Below are 26453 nucleotides of genomic sequence, written 5' to 3'. Positions count from 1 at the left end.
TTAAAAAAGAGCTTACAGATTTAGCAACTGAAATAAAAAATCTGGAATCTACCTTTAGACACTCTAAGGATAAATTGTGTCTACAGTTAATCAAGCAATTAAAATACACATATAATACTATAGTTACCAAAAGAGCCCATATTGGTGTTCAGGCGCAGAAATCCAAAAGGTTATTGTTAAAAAATCGAGCTGGGAAGATTCTCGCAGCTACATTAAAATTTCAAGATTTCTCCTTTAAGTCCTCTCAAATCTCTTCTATTACTGATCACTTTGGCTCTAAAAAATTCAGACTGGGGAAACTCTTGAAGTCTTTCGTGATTTTTACAATAACTTATATACCCCTTCTAATCAGGCTTCTTTTGAGCAGTGTCAGGACTTCTTGAAATCTGTTCCGGTACAGTCGGTATCTGTGGACGATAGTAATTTTTTAAATGGCCCGATTACTCCTGAAGAAATCATTACCGCAATTAAAGCTACTCGTTCTGGGAAAGCCCCGGGTCCTGATGGCTACCCTATTTTGTTTTATAAAACTTTTCTCTCTGTGATTGTCCCCAAGCTTCAATCTGTCTTTGATGCTTTTATTAAGGATGGGTCTGTTTCTGGTACGGCGGCTGATGCTACTATTGTAGTAATTCCAAAAGAGGGAAAAGATCATTCAGACCCCAAAAACTTCCGTCCTATTTCCCTTCTTAACATGGAGGCTAAGATGTTTGCCAAAATCTTAGCCAAGAGATTAGAATCCTTCATTCCTAAACTTGTCCATCCCTCTCAAACCGGTTTTGTAAAGGGCCGTCTTGCGCGCGATAATATACGCACTTTTTGCCATATTCTCGGATCAGCTAAACGTTCTCATCTCCCTGCCACGGCCTTGGCCCTTGATGCTGAAAAGGCCTTTGACAAGGTCACTTGGCCTTTTCTTCGTGCTGTCTTGTGTGCACATAATCTTGGTGACTCCTTCATTAATATGGTAATGCCCCTATATTCTCAACCTAGAGCTAATATAAGAGTCAACGGTGCTACATCGTCCTTTTTTAATCTTCGCCAGGGCACCAGACAAGGTTGTCCTCTATCTCCACTTTTGTTTTTATTATCCATTGATCCTCTCCTCAGATTGATTGAGATACACCCAGACATTAAAGGTTTTTCTTTTGGGCCTCATTGCATTAAAACTGCTGCGTACGCGGATGATGTCCTTATTTTCTCAGATGATATTGCCTTGGCTATTCCTGCTATCTCGGATACCATTTCCCTTTTTTCAAAGGTTTCAGGGTACACCTTAAATAAGGATAAGACTGAGATGTTCCCCTTGAATGCCTTCTGTTTCTCTACACATATGGGCTCTGCTGGTTTTAAATGGCAGTCTAAGCATTTAAAATACTTGGGTATCTATTTTTGTTCTACCTTATATGCTACTACTGCCTATAATGAATCCCAGAATATTCTTAAAGTGCGGTGTCTTCTGGACACTTGGTCTCCGAAACACATTTCCTGGTGGGGTCGCCATCAGACCCTCAAAATGATGATTACACCCATTATTAATTTTGTATCCTCTATGCTCACGATAAAGTTATCGGATTCCTTCTTTCATGAACTTGATGTTCTGACCTCTAAATTTTTATGGAATGACAAAAGAGCTAGAATTGCTTATAAATTCTTGCGGAAATCTTATGAATTGGGAGGATGCCATCTTCCTGATTGGGAAAAATACCAAACTGCCTTTTTGGCGTCTCAAGGTGCTCTATGGTTCTCTTCTCCCCCTATTCATGTTCCTTCCTGGTTGTTAACCTCATCCATGCTCATGACGAACCCCAGCCGTCATGCACTACAGTGCTCGTGTGCTGATGACGGCTGGGGTTTGTCACGGCCCGCCCCTGTTCGTGCTGTTTATAGCACAGCAGGGGAATCGCGGCCGCATCGAAGGGGTTAATAGAGCAGGAATTGGCTTCTCCATTACCGACTGCCTCCTTTTGCACTGCGTCTACCTTGCCCATCCTGTTCTCTCGCTCTATAATTCTAGATACTCTTGCTGCGGTCCGGAAAGTCGACAAGAAAGTGGCGATTCCACTTCACAAATCTAGATGGTCGTCTATTTGGCGGAATTCTAAAGTAAAAATTAATATTAATCCCACTCTCATATCTTATTGGGCAGCTAAGGGGATCTCGCTTCTTAAACATCTTTATGGTTCAAATAATGAGCCACTACCTTTTTCCGCCTTAGCTCAACAACATTCTTTAACTAATTTGGATTTTTATACTTTTCTCAAAATCAAAGTAGCACTTGCTAAGGTGCGTCTTCATCCTACTTCTCCTACGATTAATCTCTTTCAAATATGGACTAAATCTGGTCACGTAGCCTCTAAAATCTATACATTTTTATCATCTGTTTTATTACCTACGCATACGGTTGCTCAACAAAAATGGTTGCACCATTTTGATCATGAAGTTACTGCTCATATTTCTTCAGACACCAGGCAACTGATTGGTAAACTTTCTCTTCGCAATAAAATCGCCCCATCGTTAATGCAATCTAAATTTTTCTCCGTCAACCATCTTCATTGGACTCCTGTTCGTTTACATTCGGTCAATCTCAAAGATGATAACTTATGTTGGAGCTGTGGTTTATTGACGGGTGATTTTCCGCATATGTTTTTTGAATGCTCCCTCCTCCAACCATTTTGGGACCTCATTCATAAACACCTCATGCTCATCTTTGGTATTAAGTTCCAACTCTCTTTTCCATTAATTCTATTAGGTCCATTAGCTGTCCCTGTCCCTCTTCCCTTGGATCCCATGGAATTACAGTTGTTGGATCTCCTATTGACTATTGCAGTGAAAGTTATTCTTATGGAATGGAAATCCTTTTCCTCTGTTTCTTATCATACTTGGTGGGCTTGGGTTTCCTTTTTACGAAGTGCTCACACTTCGGTCGATCATGCTCACCTCTCTCCATCTATTTCTAGTGGGGTTTGGAATGCTTTAGATAACTATATGGATTTGCCCGCAAAGGGGTTGGTTGACCAATATCCTTTCGATTTGTCTGGTTGAATGGCGTCTTGTTTGTCGGGTTAGTCCGTTGGAAATCCTTCTCTCCTTCCTTCCTCTCCTCCTTTCCTGTCTTCTCTCCTTTTCCATCTTTTCCCTCTTTCTCTCTTTCTTCCTTCTTTCTTTTTTCTTTCCCTCCCTTACCCTGATTATACCAGCTGATAGGGAAACTCTTGATTGTGGATTCTGTCTAAGATACTTACTTCCCCTTAACTAATTCATTTTTCTGTTTTTGGCAGGCTCCTTTTGTTTATGGATGCATTTGCTACGATTTATTTTTGAATTTCAGCTTCTGATTGCTTTTTATCTGGTATCAATTGTATCACTTATATTTGTATTCTGTATCTTCTTTTGCTTCTTTATAAAATAAAATTCTTTGAAATAAAAAAAAAAGCACAAGTGACTTTTTCCTGTTTTTTACTTTGTACTCAGCCCCCCTTTTTGGTCCCTCTCTTGCCTAATAGAAATTTGAGACAGCACAATGAGAGACTTATGTTCTTGCAGTGCTTAGTTTCAATAGAGAATTGTTATGTAATTTTACATTGTATACGAGTGGCTGCTATTATCAGGAAACAGTATTATTTTTATGCCTGTGACGTTGCTCTCTTTTGTGTATTGATTATGAATGTTCAATTTTTGTCGGTGGTTTTATTCAGATTGTGTTTTTGTACTTTCTGGCCAGCTCCTTGTACTGTGTATTTATTTGCTTGCTTTTATGACTTTTGCCGATTAAAGACTATGGGCCATATGTAGGTAAAAGGAGAATACCGATTCCTTAATACCGAATTTTACCGAATCAGTATTAAGAATTCATTAAACGCGATGTAGATAAAAAATCGGAAAAGTTTACTGATTCGTTAAGATTCGGTATTAAGGGGCACATTATGATGGCGTACGGACCTGAGTCCGTCCGCCACCATAGAGTAGGAGGGAACCTCCGCATGGGCTGCGGAGTTCCCTCCTGTGCAATTAGGATGTGACCGCCACCCTGGCGGTCACATCCTCTATTTTTAACATTGCGGCGGGTGCGGCTTCAAGCTGCACCCGCAGCAATGTTAAAAATGCACGCATTGCATTTGTATGTAGAAAGTGGCAGGCACCGTGCGGTGCCTGCCGCTTTCTGCATACAAATGCAGGGGGGTACCATAGGTACCCCCCATGTGCACCCCCCCCTTCACCTAGGGGGCCCGCAATGGGCCCCCGCAGTGAAGTTGCACATGCTTTTCCACGGCGGAAAGGCCGCCGCGGAAAAGCATGTTTCAGAGCCCATCCTAACCATATTAGTGCTTTTCCGCCGCGGCTGTAAGCCAACCACGGCGGAAAAGCAGCGGACTGAAACCAGGACCCACCAGCCATCCTAATGTGGCGGTGGGTCTTTGGTGGGTCTGCAGAGGATTTTACGCATCCTCCGGGCCGGCGGTGGCTTCCGCCGGCCCGGAGGATGCGGAAAATCCTCCATCATAATGAGGCCCTAAATACCGAATCTGAAAGAATCGGTAAAAAAACAAAAAATCCAACATCGAAATACCAAATCGGTGTTACAGAATATATTACCGATTCGGTAAATACCGATTCGGTAATTCAAAAAATCGTACTTAGGAGAATCAGCCAATCCTGATTCACCCAATTACCTTTCAAAGAGGAAGTGGCCACACCCAGCCAGGTGTACAGGACCTGGAGCTCACTGTGAGGCAGGCAGGCAGTCAGCCAGGAGAGCTGAGGAGACAGCAGCAACACAGCCACACAGCCACAAGCAAGACTGAAGAACCCGAAAGCAGTGAAATGGCAAGCCAGGACAAGGAGAAGGAGGGAGGTGACAGAAAACGAAAACTGAAGTTCACTGACAAGGAGCTGAAGGTCCTGATCCAGGATGTCAGCCAAGAGCACCACAAGCTGTATGGAGCCTAGTCCCACCAAGTGCCAGAGTCACAGAAGAGGCAAATCTGGAGTGGCATTCGTGACAAAATTAATGCCATAGGTGTGACCCAGCGCACCATAGAGGACATCAGGAAGAGGTGGTACGACCTCAGGAAAGCAGCAAAACAGAGGATGGCAGAGAGACGGAGGCAGGCTGGCCTAACAGGTGGAGGGAAAAGCCGAGCCCCAGCACCAACACCACTGGAACTGATGGTGGAGTCCACCATCCAGCCGGAGAGTGTGAGTGGCGTGGGAGACGCAGACAGCTCCGCCCGAGCAGCAAGAAAAAGAGGTAAGAAGCATGCCCAGCATGCTGTGCTACCCCCTCCCCAACCCCAATCCCCATAGTGGCAAAGGGACACCCACTCCACCCCATGTCTTACTGGTTACCTGCAATGCATGATGGGTGATGTAGTCAAAGGGAACACATGAATGGGTGAGTCAGGCTAGCAATTACAATACCATGGTAAAGGAATTGGCTACGTCAGGACAACCACTGTGCACTATAGGCATGTTGTTTAATGCAATTCCATTGCTGACAGAGCATTGAGTATATCTACATTTGTGTCATTACAGGCGAGTCATCTCGCAGTGCAGCAGAGGGCAGCAGAGGCAAGTCAGCCAGGCCAGAGGGGAGCCAACATGAGGATGACAGCATGCCCTCAGGGACCACAAGCACGGCACCATCACAGCCACCCAATCCTCCACCACAGCCATCACCACCGCGCCAGGGAGGGCCGCAATCCCCTCTCACACAGTCCCCAGTGCGACGATCACCGACACCACCACCACCACAGTCAGGCAGGAGGCATGCCGTGCCCAGCCTCCAGCAGATGGAGGGGTCGGAGGAGGAGGGCAGATTGGGCGAACAAAGTCCCATAGCTGATCGATACCACAGGGAGAGGGCTGGTTCAGCATCCGAGGGCTCCCACATCACATCAAGACGCCGCAGGGTAAGGCCGGACTGTCCAGTTGCATCCGAGCAGGGTGACAGTGTGTTTGCTGGACTGGAGGGCAACATGCTGAAGGTCCAGCGCCTGCAATGGAGGGAGATGAAGTCAATGCACAGGGAGGTGGCACACATATGTAAAATGTATTTGAGCTTATATAGCGCACAGCTACCCACAAAGGGTTTCCCGGCGCTTGCTTAGGGAACCCGTCCTGGTATTCCCCTGTGAGATAACCCCGGCAGGGTATCCACAAGGTGAAAGCCAGGCATCCCGCCGCGAGGGGCCGTTGTGGAGATTAAGCAAGCTATTGCCCAGAGTCGCAGAGTGTGAACCCTTGAGTCGAGAAGGCACCAGAGCGAGAATTATCGAGTCCGTGGAATTTTTGAGCCCAAGACCCGCCGAGGCGGGGAATTGAACCCTGGTCCAGGGCCGATCTCAGCTTCCGGGTCTGCCGCCTCTAACCCCTGAGCCACACTTCACAGGATGGAGAAGGGCATCGGTGCTATGCGTGAGAACTTGTGTGCGGGAATGGAGAGAGTAGCTACCTCGGTGGACAACCTCTGCAGCCAGCTTCAGCAGCACCGTCTTGGCAGGCACGGGGAGAGACAGAGGCTCTAGGCATATACCAAGTCGGTGAACCGGCTGGCCACTACAACTTCACTGATGTGTCACAGGTCCATCGCCATGCAGGAGGAGATGGCGCATTGCAGCAGGGATGTGGCCAGGGGGATGGTGTCCATGACCTCTGTGCTACAGCTTATGCAGAATGCTAAGGCGGCCACAATGGAAGGGGGGGGACAGTGAAGAGGCTACCAGCCATGGTGACATTACGCCCTCACCCACTGAGTGCAGGAGGCGTAGTGAACGCAACGTGCCTGCACATGAACATTCGACCACACCAGACAGTGTCGATAGGGAACGTGGACGTGCAGCGCGTGGACGCAGGAAGTAAAGAGCTATGGCTGTTTCCATGCATGAGATGGGTGATGTAACCCATGTCCAATTGGACATTGCTCACAATACTGGAGGTGTGCACAATAAACACCTTTACATGTAACAGGTAATGACTCAGTGTCGTTACTCACTCAGAAAAAGTTTGACGTAATCTCTGCCCGTCTCTGTCTCCCATCATGTTCAATTGCAACACCAGCTGCGCATGGCTCTGGCTGAGGGTTGTCCTCGTCCTCGTCCTCTGAGTCAGTTAGTTCCACTGCAGTACCTTTTTTTGTGGCCAGGTTGTGCAGCATTGCACATGTAGCAACAATCTTGCAATATTTCATGGGGCTGTACAGACGTGCACCTCCAGTTTTGTGGAGGCAACGGAATCTGCTTTTGAGCAATCCAAATGTGCGCTCCACCACGTTGCGTGTGCTCCTATGTGCCACATTGTACCACCTCTCCCTTGGGGTGGTTGGGTTGAGATATGGTATGAGTAGATAAGGCCGGAGGGCATATGCGCTGTCACCTATGTGCAGAAGTAAGTGGCATTGATTACTGTGACCAACAGCTTGAGGCAGGGTGTACATCAGGGTGTGTCACATTTACTTACCTAGTATGTATCCGTCTCCAAATTCGCCAGCAAGCAGACGTGTATGGATGCCACTGTTACGGAAGATGTAGGCGTCGTGGCTACTCCCGGGGAATTTGGCCACGATGTCAGTTATGATGTGTTTGGCATTACAAATCACCTGCACATTGATGGAGTGGGTGGATTTGCGGTTTTTGTATATGTATTCACTTGCTGCAGGTGGGCAGATGGGTATATGTGTCCCATCGATGCATCCAATGACGTGTGGGAACTGAGCAAGTTGGTAGAACTCAAGCTTGGTTCTCTGCAGCTCCGCCTGTGTACTGGGGAAGGAAATGTAATGTTCCATTCTGCCCATCATGGCATCCAGGAAGGTCTGGAAGAAACGGGATAGACAGCTCTGTGACACTCCACCCACTGCAGCTATCACACCCTGGAAACTTCCTGATGCAAGGAGGTGCAGGCAGCAGAGTACCTGGACATGGGTGGGTCATAGCGTGGGCCCTTGGTGTCTGATGCTCCAGATAGGGTCTTAGGTCACGGATTAGGTCCAGGATGGTGTCTGAGTGCAGTCTGTATCCTTCATGGATTTCTGCTTCTGTCAATTGGAACAATGTGATGCGTACTCTGTGCACCCGCTCTTCACGTCTCCAGATCCTCACTCCTTCTGCTCTCAAGCGTAGCCGCCTTGCAATGACGTAGAGGGCTGCCATTGTGGTCACACAGATGCATTTTGGGCCGCTTTTTATGCACTGCACCTCATTACCACATGCTCTTGAAACGTGGTAAATACTGAATCGTTATTTCCGATTCTGCTCGTATTCGGTGTTTACGACGTTTGCTACATCGCATTTTTGGGGGTTTTACCGATTCTTTCATTCCGAATCGGTATTCATTGTTTCGGTATTTCCGAATCGGTAATTTTTCTACGATTCGTTATTAACGATTGCATTCGGTATTACGTACATCTCACATGGCTGGATACCGGTCGGTAACGCCGAAAAAGGGCCTTTTTCGGTGTTACCGACCGGTATTTGGCCACCTACATATGGCCCTATATTGATTAATCTGACATTTGAGTACAAAGAGTATGTCAATACCTTCCTCCTCCGTCTTCCTCGTGACAGTCACCCAGGACCACAGCATTCACCCGTAAACAAAAAAGTCCCCAACCAATATGGCGGCCTGACAGGAAGTACCTATCACCTGACCTATAAGGGTGGGGCAAACACAGGAAACATCCTGTTTTTTTCACTGTGTTCCGGCTGGAATACCCATTCTATGGCTCGTGTTGCGGTCCTGTCTCGGTGAGTATGTTAATTGCTATAGAGTCTCCTTGTTATGTGCGGCTGCTGCTCCACTGAGTGCAGTGGTTTACTTCTGGAGCCGCTCCCGTGCTGAGCGATGGGGAGCGGCTGCCTGTCCACTTTCTGCTCTGCATTCTCCTTTTTGAATGCTTGTTTCTAAAGTGACTGGGAAGCGGGGGTGATGGGTTGTGGCATTTTCTGCATCCTGCGCTTGGCGGACAGGTGCGGTTGGGGTTCCCTGCCTTCTTGGACATGCAGGGTGCCCGGCTTACCTCTTGGGCTCGCAGGGATTTCCTGCTGATTCCGGTCCATGCGGGCGGTTCCTTGGGCTTCTTATGGTCTCTTGAGGCAGTCTTCGGCAGGCCGCGTCTGGGGGGCAGGGGCGGTTGCTTAGCAGCAGTTTATCTTGCCCACTTTTTAAGTTTTCCTTCTCCTCGCAGCAGTTGTGTTTTCCAACATGGAGGATAAACGCTCAGAGAAGCGTCCTGCTGGTCTTCTGGATCTGATTCTGATCCGGCTTCCTCCCTGCGGCCTGTGGGCATGGATCTTGAAGTCCTGCAAGCTATGATTAATAAGGCAGACTCTGCCTTTGCGGCTCGGGATGGCCCGGTGCCTCAGATCCCTAGGGGTTCTTCTCAGCCTGACCCTGACTCTGATGGTTCCGATGAGGAGCAACGTTGGCGCTTTGTTAAAGGCACCGAATTGAGCGAGGTCCTGACGCACTTGAAGGACAATTTGGCCTTTCCAGCTGTTGTTCCTCTGGAGGACTAGGATGATTTTTTTCTCCCAGTACCGTCGGAAGGAGCCTGACACCCTTCCCATTCATAAGGCCATCCGGGGTCTTCTGTCCAGGGAATGGGCTGATGTTGAGAAAGCTGGGTTCCTGCAATTCTTTTTTGCTAAGAAATACCCTCTTCAGGACTTTCTGACTGAGTTTCCCCTAAGGTGAAAGTGGACTCTTTCATGGTGGGTTTGGCCTCCAGTGGTTTTATTATCTCTGAGGATGCTTCTCATAGCGAGCCTGTGGATAAGCATGTGGACAGTGCTGCTAAACTGGCTTACTCCACTGGTAATTTTTCCATCAGGGCGGGGGCTTATGCCTCATATGTGGTCCAGTCTCTTCTGCATGACTTTCAAGTCTAGTCTGAGCCCTCCAGCATGGGGAGGACATTAATTCTCATCTGTCCCTTATGGAACTGCAGGTTCGTTTTTTGTCGGACATCACTTTTGACTCTCTGTCTGCTGCTGCTGCAATTTCTGGTTCCATTGTTTCTGCTTGTCATAACATCTGGATGAGGTCTTGGAAGGCGGGGGCCTCTCAGAAGTCCCTTCTTTCTTGCTTGCCCTTTGATGGTGCTAAGTTGTTTGGGTCTTAGCTTGAAGATCTCCTGAAGAAGTTGGTGAAGGACCGTAAGCTCCTGACACCTCTGCGGCTTGCTTTGAGGGGTCGGGGATTTGGTTATAGGCGTGCCTTTGGGAATCACCCATCTGCTGGGTGGGGTTCCTCCCAGCCCTTTCGGGGGAGGGGTTGTGGTCGTGGCACCCACATCTCTGCTGACAACAGCCAGCAGGTGCTGCCCTTACCCATGCCTCTCCAAAGTCCTGACTATCACAAGGAGGGCGGCCGGCTTGGCCAGTTTTCCTCCGCTTGGGCTCGCAATGTCACCGATTCCTGGGTTCTTCGTCTGGTGGTCGAAGGTTATTCTATTGACTTCTCTTCTTGCCCACCAGATGCTTTTGTGTCCACTCCCACTCCTCGGAAACCACTGAAGCTGCTGGGTTTACAGCGGGGGATCCTGGATCTTCTCCGGAAGGGTGCCATCGTTCCTGTTCTCAGGGCTGAGTTGTGTCAGGGTTGCTACTCTCTGATGTTCCTGGTGCTGAAGCCGTCGGGATTTCCGCCCTATCCTGGATCTCATGACTGTGAACTCGTATGCGCCGTACCAGAGGTTCAAGATGATGAGTTTGCAGCGGGTCCTGCCCCTTGTTTCCTCTGGGGCCTTTCTGTCACCCTTGGACCTTTTGGATGCTTTTTTCCATATTCATGTGCTTCCTCTTTTCCTTCGGTATTTGCGGTTCTTTGCCCCTTCCAGTTTTATATCTTCCCCTTTGGGTTGGCCTCTGCCCCTCAGGTGTTGCATGCTCAAGCATTGCTTTTGTTCTCCTACCTTGACAACTGATTCATTTCTTCCTCGTCTTTTCTTAAGGCCCTGGAGGATTTGACGCTGGTTCAGCTTTGCCTGGAGTCCCATGGGTTCCTTGTGAATCACAGCAAGTCCCTCCTTATCCCGTCTCAGGAACTCCAGTTCATCTGCGCTCTCTTCAATACTCTCCATGCCACTGGAGTCAAGCTAACCTGGCTGATGAGGGCTGAAAGCCCAAAACCAGTCCTAGGATGCTTGTTTGCAGTCCATGGAGGACATGGCCTGGCAGTTCGGGCAGGACTGTTCCCATTGGGCGCAGGGTCAAGACTGATTTGCATATGGCTGGGTCCAAACTGGAATGGCATGGTGAGCAAAAAAACGATGGATTTAGGCCCAGATCTCTGTACTGGGTGAATTAATGACATTGTTGTGCATTCTGTCCATCAATTGATCTTTTTGTACTCTTCAATACCAGGTTGGGGATGGTGTGTCTTCCTCCGGCTCGCCAGCTCTGACTCTGGTCTCATCTGGGGTCCCTCCTGTCAGCCTCATCGGGATCCGCACGGGACAGGTTGCAGGTTCAGGGGGACATGTCTGCTTCTCTCTTTCTGGTTCCTTGGGCTCGCATACATCTCTACCATCTGGTGTATCACCTTCTAGCTCACTGGGATCCGGGGTCCCAGGACTACGATGCCTCTGTTCCAGTGACTCCTGCCATTTCTCTCCTGCTGCAGTGGTGGCTGGTTCCAGACAACCTGGTGAGGGAGTGCCCCTGAACCCTCCCCTTCCCTGCACCTTGACTACTGATGCCAGCCCTTGGGGTTGGGGTGCCACTGTCAGGGTTCTTTCTGCTCAAGGTCCTTGGTCCCTCGCAGAGAGCTGGATGTCCTCCAATTGGAAAGAACTGGCTGCCTTTGTTCAAGGCTCTTCTGCGCTTTGTCCCTCATCTGAGGAACGTGTGGGTTCAGGTTAAGGACAGACAATCAGGTGGCCTGTGCCTACTTGAATCATTTGGGGGGCACTCGCTCTCCTCTGTTGGCTCTCCTGGCGAATCAGATTGGGTCATGGGCGAAGGCCGATCGGGTGGGTATGACGGCTATCTATCTGCCGGGGAGGGAGAATGGGTGTGCAAATCTGCCGAGTCGCCTTCTTCCTTCTCCGGTTTCTCTTCCCCTGTCTCCTCTGGTCTTTTGGGATCTGTTGTGGAGGTTTGGGAGGCCCTGGTTGGATCTCCTTGCGTCCCCCCTGGATGCTCTTCTGCCAAGGTTTTGCGCCCTTCTTCCTTGCGGGGAGGCATGGGGGGTGGATGCCCTGAGTTTCCCTTGCCTCAGGGTCTCCTCTACGCTTTTCCTCCCTTTCCCCTTCTCAGCAGGTATTTGGCAAAGATCAGGTCGTAGAGCATGGTGGTGCTGTTGGTGGTCCCCTTTTGGCATAGCCAGTCTTGGTATCCCCTCCCTCTTCGTTTGGCGGTTGCTCCTCCGTGGAGGTTCCCGCTGTCCCCTTCTCCACTCCACTTTCCTCACCTGTCTCGCCAGGCTCTCAGCCAGTTGGCATTGGGGGTTTGGAGATTGAAAGGTGAAGGCTAGTGTCTTTGGGTTATTCCTCCACAGTGGCCTTGTCTATTCAGAATTCTCGGAAGGGCAGTTCCCTTAAGGTCTGCAAACGTCACTGGAGGAATTTCTCTGCTTGGTGTTCTTCGCTGGGGTTTCTCCCTGATTCCTGTGAGGGGGGTTCTGTGCCTGAGTTCCTGCGGGGTGGGTTTTTGCTTGGGCTGTTGGTCTTTACTCTCCACAGCCAGTGGTCCGCCATTACAGCTATCCGGGTCGCCTCTCTCATCTCCTTTGAGTCCTTGGCTTCTCGCCATCTGCACGGTTTCTTTCTTTGACGGCCTGTCGTTGCTTCGCCTGTTCCCCCCTGGGATCTTCCTTTAGTCTTTCATGCATTGCAGCTTTCCCCGTTTGAGCCTCTGCCTTCTGTGTCTCTGGAGTTTCTCACCCTGCAGGTTTGTTTTCTGGTGGCCATTACCTCTGTGCACCATTTGGGGGAGCTTGGCGCTTTACTTTGCCATCCTCCCTTCTTGCGTTTCTTCCCTGACAAGGTGGTACTTCGTCCTGACCCGGCCTTTCTTCCAAAGATATCCTCCGCTTTTTATTTGTCCCAGGATATTGTTCTTCCGGCCTTTTTTTCTGCCCCCTCTACAGAGGAGGAGATCTTGCTCCATTCCCTGGATTTGACTAGGGCTCTGGTAATCTACCTTGAGCGTACGGCCTCCCTTCGCAAGGTGGATTTTTTATTTGTCACCTTTAGGGTTGCCCGCCATGGTCATAGGCCTACCACAGCTACTCTTTCACGTTGGGTTCGGTCCACTGACTCCTTGGCCTACCTGCATTTGGGGGTCTCTCTTTCCCCGGTCATTCAAGCTTGTTCCACCCGGGTGTGTCTTCCTCCTGGGCTTCTTTTAAGGGGGCCTCCTTGAAAGATCTTTGTGCTGTGGCTACTTGGTCCTTCCCCATACTTTCATCTCCCATTATAAATTGCGGGTTGGGGGGTTGTTTCTGTAGATTTTGATTCCACTGTCCTTGCGGCTGTTCACTGACTGTGTGTAATTGTCTGCAATGAATATTCTTCTGCATCTTTGGTGTCTGTTTCTTTTTGTTCGACTGGCGCTTGGGTATACGCTCCTGAGTGACTGTGACGAGGAAGACAGAGGAGGCAGGTAATGACTCTGTTACTTACCCGTAATCTTCATTACTCCAAGTCAAAGTCTTCCATGTCACAGTCATATTCCCTTCTGCCCGCCCTTGGGTATGGGGGTGGACAAACAAAATGTTTGCTATGTTTTTTTTTTTCTCTCTGCTTGTGTATTTCAGGATGTTTCCTGTGTTTGGCCACCCTTATAGGTCAGGTGACTGGTACTTCCTGTCAGGCCGCCATATTGGGTGGGGACTTTTTTATTTATGAGTGAATGCTGTGCCTGGAACACGGGGTGCTCCTGGGTGACTGTGATGAGGAAGACTATGACTCGGAGTAATGAAGATTACCGGTAAGTAACCAAGTCATTTGCGGACCTGGGACATGCTCTGTCTGTGGCAAATGAGAATTGCCAGTCACCATTACTTAATTATCTCCCAGAAAAGAACAATATCCAAGAACATGATTTTAACAGGTCTAAAATATTTTTGATGTTATGCACCAATATGGAATACACGGACAGCATTGGATCAATCTTTTACCCCAAGACGAAGTAGACCCTAGTGGGAAATGGCACCGCAAGTATGCTTCAAAGATTCGGTTCTAGGCTCATTTATCCATCAGCTAATCGGAAATATTAAATGCTCATCCATGAGAAACTTAATTGCTTTTCCCAGTGAAAGGAAGATTACTGGCAAGTAATCCAGACAGTGTTCACTGCAAGGACACCATTTGTTTTGGGTATTCTGGAAATAATGTATATTTGTGAATTTATTTGAACAATGTGTTGTTTCCTCCAGCCTAATATTCCAGTAACATTAAGAACAGAGAAACGCCAGGTTCAATCCATAAAGAGTTTGCTGCGACTTACTCTTGCAGTTCTCATGGGTTGCTACTGATTTTCCATAGTAAGTGAGAAGTATTCTTGTTTTACGCCCAGCGTTCCTAAGTAAACCAGGAGAACTCTAAGGGTAATTTACAGCTACTCACAGGTAAATCTTTGTAAATTAACCCATCTTATTTGTGCAAGGAGTTCCTTATAGCTACTTCCAATTACTTCACCCATTCATATTAGTGTTGATTCGCCAGTTAAGCAAAAATCATGCATCTTTGAAAATGAACTGCTTTGGACCTATAATTGTCACAAAGATGCCTTTGTTTAAAGGAAAATTCACAGGCAAAAACAACTTTTTGTAAAGAAGACCTAATGCATACGTAATATAATGCAAAATAAAAAATCATATCCTAAAAAGAATTAGTCAAAGTATTATCATTCCACAACAGCAATATTCTTTATGCAATTGTATTTCATTCGTCAGGGAGGAAATGAAATCACACAATGAACCTCTCACTAAATTGTAAAATGGCTAATGATCAAACAAGATCACAACTGTATAAATCAAGAATCATTTGAAAAGTCGAATGACAAACAATACTGTTGTAATCTTACTTTCCTTTTTGTCACCACCTGCCTTGGTATGTTCCTCCCCGTTTTCCCCCTTTCCACTTGGTACGTCCCAACAGAGTTTGCCTTAGAATGTTGGTATCCCTCTGGCAGTCTTGGAGAGTGGATGACGGAATAAAGTCAACTTCTACTCACCTATGCTTCAGTGCTTCTTCTTTATAACACTGCCGACGAGTTGGCGCAGGGGACCTCTTCCGTCATCTCCCCTTTCAGTGCTCTCTCCAGTCGGTTCATTGGAGTTCTTCATTCCTGCTGTTCGCCATTGCGGAGGAGTCTGGGTACATTATTATACCCCTTGAACTCTGGCTTCTGAGTACTTCTTTGAAGTTGTTCATATGCCACCACGAGGTGGTCTCACCTGCATTGGCGTTGTCTATACGGCTTTGTGGGCTATTGGTGGCATTGTGCTGGACATTTCCATTGTCTGGTGTTCCCTGTGATTCCAGTACTACGCAGGGAAAGCACGTGGGGGAACTGTCTTGCCAAACCTCTTCTGCGGTGGAGCTTTGCTCACTGTGCTGCATTGTTGAAGAGTCTGCCTTCTCCTCTGGTTCCGCTACAGTTCCTGTGTTCCTCGCCACATCCGCGGTGGAGTTTTCCACACTGTGTGGCGTTTTCCACACTGTGTCGCTCCCCACGCTCCCTGGCCAGCTGGTATTGTAGCGCTTTACCGCTATTGCTCCTATTGCTCATGCTTTTGCTCCCATTGCTTTTGTGCTCTGCTTTGATTGTTTAGTTTGCAGTGTTGCCTGATTGGTAGCGTGGCGCTGTTTTGCACAGCCCACATCGCGTGTATTGGAATCTGTGCATATTAGTCCTCGTAGCGCTTACTGCAAGTTCGCATTGCTCCTCATTCAATCTGAGCCTGATTGTGCCTGTGCCTCTGCCCACATCATAGCGCTATCCCTGCTTGTGCCCCAATCTCGTCCTGGTTGCTTTCGTTTTGCTGCCATTTTTGTTGTTGTGCCTCCCAGCCCGCCTCTCCATCCCGTTCCCGCCTCCCAGCTGACCCTCCCTCCCACAGAAAAGTTAAGGACTGACTCGTGGACTGCAGCGCTGTGACCGTCCTGACTCCTTCAGAAGCGGTCGCTCACCACGCTCCCTGGCCAGCTAGTATCGTAGCGCTTTACCGCTATTACTCCTATTGCTCACGCTTTTGCTCCCATTGCTTTTGTGCTCTGCTTTGATTGTTTAGTTTGCAGTGTTGCCTGATTGGTAGCTTGGCGCTGTTTTGCACAGCCCACATCACGTGTATTGGAATCTGTGCATATTAGTCCTCATAGCGCGTACTGCAAGTTCGCATTGCTCCTCATTCAATCTGAGCCTGATTGTGCCTGTGCCTCTGCCCACATCAAAGCGCTATCCCTGCTTGTGCCCCAATCTCGTCCTGGTTGCTTTCGTTTTGCTGCCATTTTTGTTGTTGTGCCTCCCAGCCCGCCTCTCCACCCCACTCCCGCCTCCCAGCTGACCCTCCCTCGCTCCGCCCCCCTCCACTATCCACTTATGTCAGATGCACTTGCGTGCAGCGTTCACGCGCTGCGGACGCGCCCTATGCGCGCCGAAGGTGCGCCAAAGGTAAGCCCGTCTACGCCCGTCCGCGCCTGGACCGCGCCCAGCGCCAGACCCCCTGCCCCCCATAAAACCCACTCCACCCGCATAACGTATGACGCCGCAACCCTCTCAGCACTTAACCCCGGCCGACTCTCAAACTGCTACCAAGCCGCCCCAGGACACACCCATGGACCCTTCACCTGCCACTCCTGCAAGTTCGACTGCATCAGGTCCCACACCAAATCCACAAACTCCCAACTGAGCTCCGACACTAACCACCTAAAGTGCATCCTGCTCAACACCCGCTCGGTCCACAGACACGCCACTGAACTTTGGAACCTACTCGACACCACATCGTCGGACGTCGCCTTTCTCACAGAAACCTGGATGAACGCCTCATCAGCGCCCGACATCGCCATAGCCATCCCAGACGGCTACAAGATCATCCGAAAGGACCACATCAACCAAACAGGAGGAGGCATCGCCATCGTCCATAAGAACACCATCCGCATCACGACCAGTTCCGACGATAACCTCGCAGCCGCTGAACGCCTTCACTTCCAGATCCACACCGACCCCAAGACCACACTCAGAGGCACCCTCATCTACAGACCACCAGGACCCCGCACACAATTCAGCGAAGACATCACTGACTTCATCAGCCCACATGCCCTCCCCTCCGAGGACTACATTCTACTGGGAGACCTCAACTTCCACCTGGAAAAGAACAACGACAGCAACACCACCACCCTTCTGGACAACCTCACCAATCTCGGACTCAAACAACTTGTTGACACCCCCACCCACTATGCCGGGCACACGCTTGACCCAATCTTCACCTCCAGCAAGCACATCTCCTTCAATCACACCACAGCTCTCCATTGGACGGACCACAGCTGCGTTCACTTCAACTACAAAAAGACTACGACCCACAACCACCCACAACCAATTCCCCGCAGAAACTGGAACAAAATTACCACCGACCAGCTCTTCACATCGCTTCACCAAAACCCTCCTGCCAAATCATCGGACCCAAACCAAGCAGCCACCAACCTCACACAATGGATCACCCACAACGCTGACGAATTAGCACCCCTGAAAAACCATAAAATCAAGCAAGGTAGCAAAAAAGCCCCCTGGTTCAATGATGACCTTAAGAAATCCAAGAAGATCTGTCGCACCCTCGAGAAAGCCTGGCGAAAAAACCCAACCACTGACAACCTGGCCACCTTCAAGAACGCCACCCGCAAACACCACCAGCTGATCCGATCCACCAAGAAATCAGCATTCAAGGATCGACTCGACAACAACGCCCACAACAGCAAGGAACTATTCAACATCGTCAAAGAGTTTACCAACCCCACCGCCGGCACCAACAACATCACTCCCTCCCAAAACCTCTGCGACTCTCTAGCCTCGTTCTTCCACAACAAAATCGCTGACATACATAACAGCTTTGGAGACCAGTCCACCCCACCCACCTCTGAACTTAAACCCCCTCCAACAACCTTTGCCCCTGGAACCCAATCACCACTGAAGACACCATCCGCCTGATGAACTCCATCCACTCCGGATCGCCAACCGACCCTTGTCCCCACCACATTTTCAACAAAGCAGACTCCATTATCGCACCCCATCTCCGAGACGTCATCAACTGCTCCCTCAACTCTGCTACCTTCCCGGAAAACTGGAAACATGCCGAACTCAGCGCCCTCATGAAGAAACCCACAGCAGACCCCACTGAACTTAAGAACTAACGCCCCATTTCGCTACTCCCATTCCCTGCCAAAATCATTGAGAAAGCCGTCAACAATCAGCTCGCCGCCTTCCTCGAATCCAACAAATCCCTCGACCCTTCACAATCCGGCTTCCGAGCCAAACACAGCACGAGACCGCCCTCATCGCAGCAACAGACGACATTTGAACTCTACTGGACAACGGAGAAACAGCTGCCCTCATCCTACTTGACCTCTCCGCAGCCTTCGACACAATCTGCCATAGCACCCTTATACAACGCCTCAGCAACGTCGGAATACAAGGAAAAGCACTGGACTGGATCATCTCGTTCCTCGCCGGAAGAACCCAGAGAGTCCGCCTCCCCCTTTTAGATCAGAGGCCACCGAAGTCATCTGCGGCGTACCACAAGGATCAGCACTCAGTCCCACCCTCTTCAACGTATACATGAGTCCCCTCGCATCCATCGCGCGCCAACTCAACCTCAACATCATCTCCTATGCAGACGACACCCAGCTAATTCTCTCCCTCACCAAAGACCCAAACACCGCCAAAACCAACCTACACAAAGGGATGAAAGAAGTAGCCGAGTGGATGAAGTACAGCCGTTTAAAATTGAACTCGGACAAAACGGAAGTCCTCATCTTAGGATCATCCCCCTCCGCCTGGGACGACACATGGTGGCCACCGGCCCTGGGAACCGCACCCATACCAACGGATCACGCACGTAACCTGGGCTTCATCCTGGACTCCTCCCTCTCGATGACCAGACAAGTCAACGCCGTCTCATCATCATGCTTCAACATCCTACGTATGCTCAAAAAAATCTTCCGTTGGATCCCCACCGAAACAAGAAAGACGGTCACCCATGCACTGGTCACAAGCCGACTGGACTACGGAAACACCCTTTACGCCGGAACCACAGCCAAACTACAGAAAAAACTCCAACACATCCAAAACGCCTCAGCCAGACTCATCCTAGACATCCCCCGCCAAGCTCACATTTCCGGTCACCTGAAAGACCTCCACTGGCTCCCCGTCAACAAGAGAATAACGTTCCGTCTCCTCACCCACGCACACAAAGCCCTCTACGACCTAGGACCCGAATACCTCAACACGCGCCTGTCCTTTTACACCCCCACCCGCCAACTACGTTCGTCCAATCAAGCCCTTGCCGCAATTCCACGCATCCCAAGATCCACCATGGGGGGAAGATCCTTCTCCTACTTAGCGGCCAAAACCTGGAATTCTCTCCCCACCCACCTCCGCCTTACACAGAACCGCCTCTCCTTCAGAAAACAACTAAAAACTTGGATATTCGATAAATAAAATACCCCCCTCCCTCAAGCGCCTTGAGACCCTCTGGGTGAGTAGTGTGCTATACAAATTTTTAACTTGAACTTTTTCTGGTTCAGCTACTGTCTCCGTGTTACTCCTGCCGTCTAGTCAGTGGAGGTGAGCTCTGTTGCGGTGCGGCGCTTCCACTCCCCTAGGATTCCCTGCTGTTGCCTGCTCCGTGCATCCCCGTCCCCTCTTCCAGCACAGGCATCCACGGGCCAGTTCTCGGAGCCCCCCGCCTGTGGAAAAGCCGCCTCTGCCTTGTGTGGGGTAGGTCTCCTGATGGCCGGTGCTGGGCTCTTTTTCTGATCTTTGCGCGAGCCCTGCTGTCTGTGGAGCCGCCGTTTTGGTGCTGCGTGAGGCCGTTTCCGTCAGCTGTGAGGAAGTTCCCGCCTCTGAAGCGCTCTGCCTTGGTTCCCACCCACGCAATTACAGGGCCTTCTATCCTGAGCGCTCCGCCTCTTGAGTTCCCACTCCTTCAGCTATGGGGGCTTGCAATCCAGTCAAGTTCCCCAGCCAGCACTCCAGCCACTTTATAGCCGGTTTCAAAGGAACTTCCTTCATTTCGTTCAGAGACCTTCCTCCTGGCACAGCGTTTTCACGATCTTCATGCAAGTAAGACTCTTCTTCTGCTGCACTACGTTATCCCTTTTCAGTCATTTTCCTTGGACTATTCTGCTATTGCGTGTTATCTCCATGGTGGCACGCACACCTCTTCCTTAAGGACCCATTATTAAGCTGTGTGTCTTCATACGGTGACACACTCACCTTAGTGGAAAAAACAGTTGAATTCTCCTCCACGTTTGTAGGAGAGTAGGGTCTGCTTTCCTACGGTCACCCCACTTTTTGCTTTTTGCTTCACTGGTTTTCGACTTAATGTGGCTGTGGGCCTGCTAATCAGACCCACAGCCCAGCTGTGCTCTCTCTAAGTTCACTACCATGTACTTTAGGTACATTACCAATTGGGAATTGGGTCACCTTATGAGCCCCTGTACAGTGTACTATAGGTACCCAGGGCATAGGTGCATCCAAGGCCTACCAGGGGCTGCAGCATATCTTTTGGCACCCCTGGCTGGCCATCCAAACTGACAACACTGGCTGATCACTCAGCTGGGGCAAGGTCGGGTAATCATCCCTTGCTTAGATATAGTATTCCTATATCTACCCTTATATCTAGACACATATACATCTATAAGTCACTCCTATGGCAGGCCTTAACAATCCTGGAGGCAGAGTGCTTGGTTTTATGTGAGATGAGGCTCTAGCTTGAGCTGAGCCTCTCTGCAGCTTTCAGAACCATGTCCTTATAGCTGTTCTAGGATATAGCCATACCATATACTCTTAAGTGCATTATGCTGTTCTAGGATATAGCCATACCATATACTCTTAAGTGCATTATGAACCTCGCGGTTAAATGCTAACTCTGGTTTGGCTTTATCAAAACATGTCGTGGAAGGTGTCATACGCTTTGGAATACTACCCCCTCGCCAGTTCTAGCGACGGAGGTAGCATTCCACCCTTCTAGAGGGAGAAGACATGTGTTCCTACTAATCCCAGTTAAAGTTAACCAGAGTCTCAGCATCACAAAATGGATGCTGCTGCCACAGACACAAGTCTTACCTCCTGCTGCTGGGAGTCCTTCCAGTGAGGGAGGCTTGGACAATAGGTTTCCTGTCTTGGGCGGTGCTAGCACCACCCCAGACAGGCTCTAGTGTATAGGGGCAGGGAGGGCTGAATGAAACGAGACACTGCCTGTCCCATGCATAGTCCAGTTAAAACCAGTGCTGGGGCACTCCAGCCCCAGCTCTGGCGTGAAACTGGACAAAGGGAAATGGGTGTAATCACCCCCTTCCCTGGTCCCACCCATAGGAGGGACCTAGCAGGTAATCCAGCCCCTAGATTTGGTATATAGGTAGGAGCTGATTCCCAAGAATTTGGATTAATCCTCACTGAAACTTGAAACAAAACTCTGGACCTTCGTGTTCTACTTGAAGATAGAAGACTGAAGAATCTCCCTTGTGGTCAAGGAGTGACCACCCTGCACAAGCAGGCACCATCAAGCGATCAACGGTTTGCTTTGTCGTCGCTCCCGCCGGAGCCCGAACACAAAGCCTGACAAGACCCAGACTTCCAGACTTCCTTCAGCCCGATCCACAGCCACAGTAAAGCTGAGACCCGTGGAAGCAACGGGAGACGTGGGACCGGCCATCTTGGAAAGCCAGTGAATTGCATTCCGTGCAATTCTGAGGCACCCTAGAAGTTGTGCATTGGGGATTGAGAAGCCCCAGCCCCTAGCATCATCTGCACCAAAGATCATCCCTCCACACTCCACGAGTGCTGCATGGGGCCCTTTTGCATTTTCCTGCTTGGTGCTTCTGCCCGGTCATTTGCCCGCTGGCTAGTGGCCTCTCTGACGAAGAAATCTTGAATCTACACTGCTGGTCTGGTTGCTCCAGACTGGCCCTTGCTATCCTGAAAAGGAGCAGCCCATCAGACCTTGCTGGTCTGATTATGAAGCCATCTTTGATTCCTGCATGGGTTGCCTTAGCCAAGGTTTGTTGACTCCAATCCAGAAGCCGATACCGCCGACAGCGAGAGCCTTCGTGGGACAGTCCGTGCCTGACTCCTGGTTGCCGTCGACGCCTCCTGGTCCACGTGGCTTCAGAGACAAGCTTCACAACATCATCTGATTGCTTAGCGACATTGCCTGGTTCCTTCCTGGTCACTGGCTAGTGACCCAGACTCTGTCCCCTCTGCTTTCAGGTACTCTTCATCCTCGATCCGCCCTTGGATCCAACCGGACACTTCTCTCCTGGTCGCCTGCAGCATCTTTCTTCAAGGCTCCATAGGATTCAGCGACGAAACCCGACACACTTTGACACCTATGCACCCGCTTCCTGTGGGTGAGGTAACGTGAGTACTCTGGTGCTCCTGTGGGTATTAACTATCCTAGTGTCTAAATTTCAAGTAGCTTTCTCCAAGTGCATCCAGAAGTGACCTAAAAGAACTAGTTTCCAATTCTTTCGTTCCCATTCTAACTCTATGGTAACTTGCGTGTGTGTAAAGACACTGCACACGCCTCCCGTGGGCCTCCTACTTCCTATCCTTTGGTAGTACAGTGTAGCCCCAGCAATTCCCTAGGCCTATCCTTTGTTCGTGACGTGGTTCTTATACCACTATTTTATTATATGTTTGAAGTGCCCCTAAGGCTCTACTGTATTTTGTACAACTTATTTTTTGATAATTAAGTATTTTGTTATGTGCTTGTGCCTCTGATCTCATAAAGAGCTCAGAGGGGTTGTTTAGAAATAAATACATATATATTTTATATATATCATGTGTGGTGTCCTTTCATTTGGTATTCAAGGGGTTACATATGGTAAAACATCTGGCTTTACATGCCCTCTGAAGTTTTAGCCTAAGACTGCTTTGTCCATGCTACCTCTAGGATAACTGGTCTATAAGGTTGACTTTACAACCATCACCATAAGGGTTGTTTGGACTGATACAGGGTGCCCACTAGAATAGTAGACATCACATATCAGGCCAACTTCTCACATTGGTGTGCAGCTTTTGGGATAAGAGCTTGCTGTTGTTTTACCAATTGTAATCTTAAGATATCATTTGAAAGATCACATAGGTACCTATAGGTACATATAACAAGACTTAGAATACTTAAGTTCTACTGAACTTAGTTGTTGTAGACCAAAGGGCCTAGCACATCCTGACTACAACTCCTAGGGAGGTTCAGTAGGAAAACACTTAGTGTAATTAGGTGCACACACCTCGACCTCACTATGTCATGTCTGGCACAGGTGAACCAAGTGGATCTCTAACTGTGGTGAGTGACCCTCCCAGGGCACCCTCCAAATTTGATATACTCAGCTTCAGAGAACTGAGGCACTTGTGTTCCACAAGAAAGCTGAAACACGGGTCTAACCCTACCCTTCAGCAACTGATAGAACTCCTAGAGGAATCTGAAGTTCTAAAGGCCTCTGGTTCAGGCCCTACAGGGAATGCAGATGAGGTCCTATTCTCAACAGATGATGACACTGACCCCCCCAGTCATAGAAGATGATGAGGATGAGGTTGGGGACGATTCTGGAGAAGAGGTAGACAGCCAGGTAGCAGTCAGAAGACTTAGCCAGGCTAACCTAAGCCAATTTGGGGCTGAAAATAGGGTAGCCCCATTCAGGCCTTCAAGTGGGCTTAATCAGAGGTATAGGAGGAATAGATCTCACTCAGGTGACTCTCTTCAGTCTAATGCTTCAAGGGGTTCTCAGAGGGGAATGACCTCCCCTCAGAGAAGAGAACACCAGGCTAGGATGAGGGAGGTCAATCTCAGAATATAGAGAGAGGAACTTTCCCTAGCTAAAGAAAAACTTGCTTTTGCTAGAGAAAAGAAGTTGAGTGGGTCAGAACCCACTGGTGTGGAAATCCATAGGGCTCATGATGGGTCCCAAGTGGAGCTTCTAAAAAAAACCACGGTGAGTACTGCGGCAATGTTTTTTTTTAACAGAGTGTGCAGTACGGCGGTGTTAGGAAAAAGTACTCAAGACCAATTATCCGCTTTGACATAGAATAAACAGAAAAATGGTGTGTCAGATGGGAAAAATGTAAGCACGTCCAGGAACCCAGAAATAGTGCCAAGTATCCCCTGGACTAAACTTGCCTTGGAAGTAATTGGTCCCTTAGACCAGTTAGGAGCCCAAAAGAAATTCATGTTCTTGCTCATTGACTACACTTCCCAGTGGATCAAGCACAAATTTGTATCAGACGTCACAACAGGCGATCTCATTGAATTTTTAAAAGATTCATTCACCAGTGAAGGTGTACCAGAAACCTTAGTCATTGACAATTATATAATTTTCTCTTCAAGCGAAATAAAAAAGTTCATGAATAATTTTACAAATCAAACACGAAGGAACCAACATGTGTGCTTCCATAGCTAATGAAATAATTGACAAGTCTATTCAGATAATTATCAAACACATTCAATTTGCTCTTGACAACGATCTAGATGTTGATAAAAACTTTAAGAGATGGTATTTGGACATATCACACTTCTCCCATTGAGGGAATGAGTATCTCCCTTTTGCCTCCATCAGAAGGAGAGATCCATGGTATTACAACAAACTGCATGGTACCAACTCATTAGTAGTCAGTTGTACTTCAGAGAACCCTGTGTCAGCCATATCTAGTTGTAGTTGGGACTACCATGTGGAGACTTAACATTCCTACATATGTAAGCCTGGCATGCGCTATCACCCTGTGGTCGGGTTGTCTCTGGCGGCTCTCCTGTGTTCCCCTTATTAATATGTGTGTTATCTTGCCTTGTTGTTGCTTAGAGCAGGTTAATTCTTATTCCCTGCCGCCAGGGGTTACCTCGCAAATGGTATGAAATGTCTACATTTGAGTACCTCTTCTTGTTAGTTTTCTGTAATGATCCCCATGGCGGATGTGTTGCAAAATTGTTCTCTCCTTAAGTTATATAGGAATGTTACAGACGCTTTGCATGAAATTGTATCTCTTTGCCATGTTTGACCGAAGGGAGATGTGTTGTAATCTTACTTTCCTTTTTGTCACCACCTAGCTTGTTCCTCCCCGTTTTTCCCCTTCCCACTTGGTACGTCCCACCAGAGCTTGCCTTAGAATGTTGGCATCCCTCTGGCAGTCTTGGAGAGTGGGTGACGGAATAAAGTCAACTTCTACTCACCTATGCTTCAGCGCTTCTTCTTTATAACAAATACATCTTGTCAAACAACAATTACTGACTGACCAAAGGCCCAAAAATGCATGTAAAAACACAAGAGCGTGTTGACCAATATGGGAGAACTACAAAAGTCCCCATATTACGCATTTCTTAAAGATAGTGTAGATACATGATTCAGAATGAAGGGCTCCAGGCGAACTAGAGTTCCATAAATCTCTACCCAAGTACTCCATCAAAATGCTCCACTGCTTTCGGAAGTCTTCCTACTTCCCTTGAGCCATTCATGCCATCTTTTTCATGCCCATCCCCGACCATAACTTGGTCATGCACATAGTTTCTGTGGTTTTCACCTTTACCAACCACAACCCTAATATGAATTGTTTTTCTACCAGTAGCAAAGAAGGGATATATTTCTTCAGAATGGCTTCCAAGTAATATCACCTCTGCACATTCTGCTACGCGAGAGCCTGGCGCTTCTTCTGTAGTATTGATTAATCCTCCCCAAAGCCGTCACAATCCAGCTCCTGTGGTATCTTCCATACGAGGGGAACCCCTGTCCCCTGTCACCACTTCCCTCTCCCCATGACAAATGGTTTCACCTCCCCATCTTATGTCCTTGCACCTGCTGATGCAGATAGAAAGTTGGTGTTTGGAAGTTCTTTGTGAGATTCTGTGAGAGTCTGACTGGGACTAGAGGCGTACACTGCTGTACATATGTCTCCGGTGGTTTAAAACTAGATTCAAGACCTCCCTGCCAGTTTTCAGCTTAAAATATGACATCTAGAGAGTTATAAAACGTGGTTCTTTCCCCCCTGCGTGAGTGGCTGTGTTTTTGGCCCTTACTGTATTTTCTCCCGCGGTTTGGTATCTAGTACTATTCCTAATCCCCCGACCCCGCCCCCCAAATCTTCTGGAATTGGCGTTTTTCACCCTACCTATTCGCTGTTACATTTTTTTCTATGCATAATATAACGAGTCTCTCATTATCATAACTCAAAAGGTATCTATCGAATTAGGTGTGTGTTCTTGTTGCTCCTTCTCTGACTTGAGGATGCTGCACCCAGCGTTGTATA

Source organism: Lissotriton vulgaris, chromosome 6, assembly GCF_964263255.1.
Source record: "Lissotriton vulgaris chromosome 6, aLisVul1.2, whole genome shotgun sequence".
Lineage (NCBI taxonomy): Eukaryota > Metazoa > Chordata > Amphibia > Caudata > Salamandridae > Lissotriton > Lissotriton vulgaris.
Note: the sequence above shows the minus strand (reverse complement) of the source record.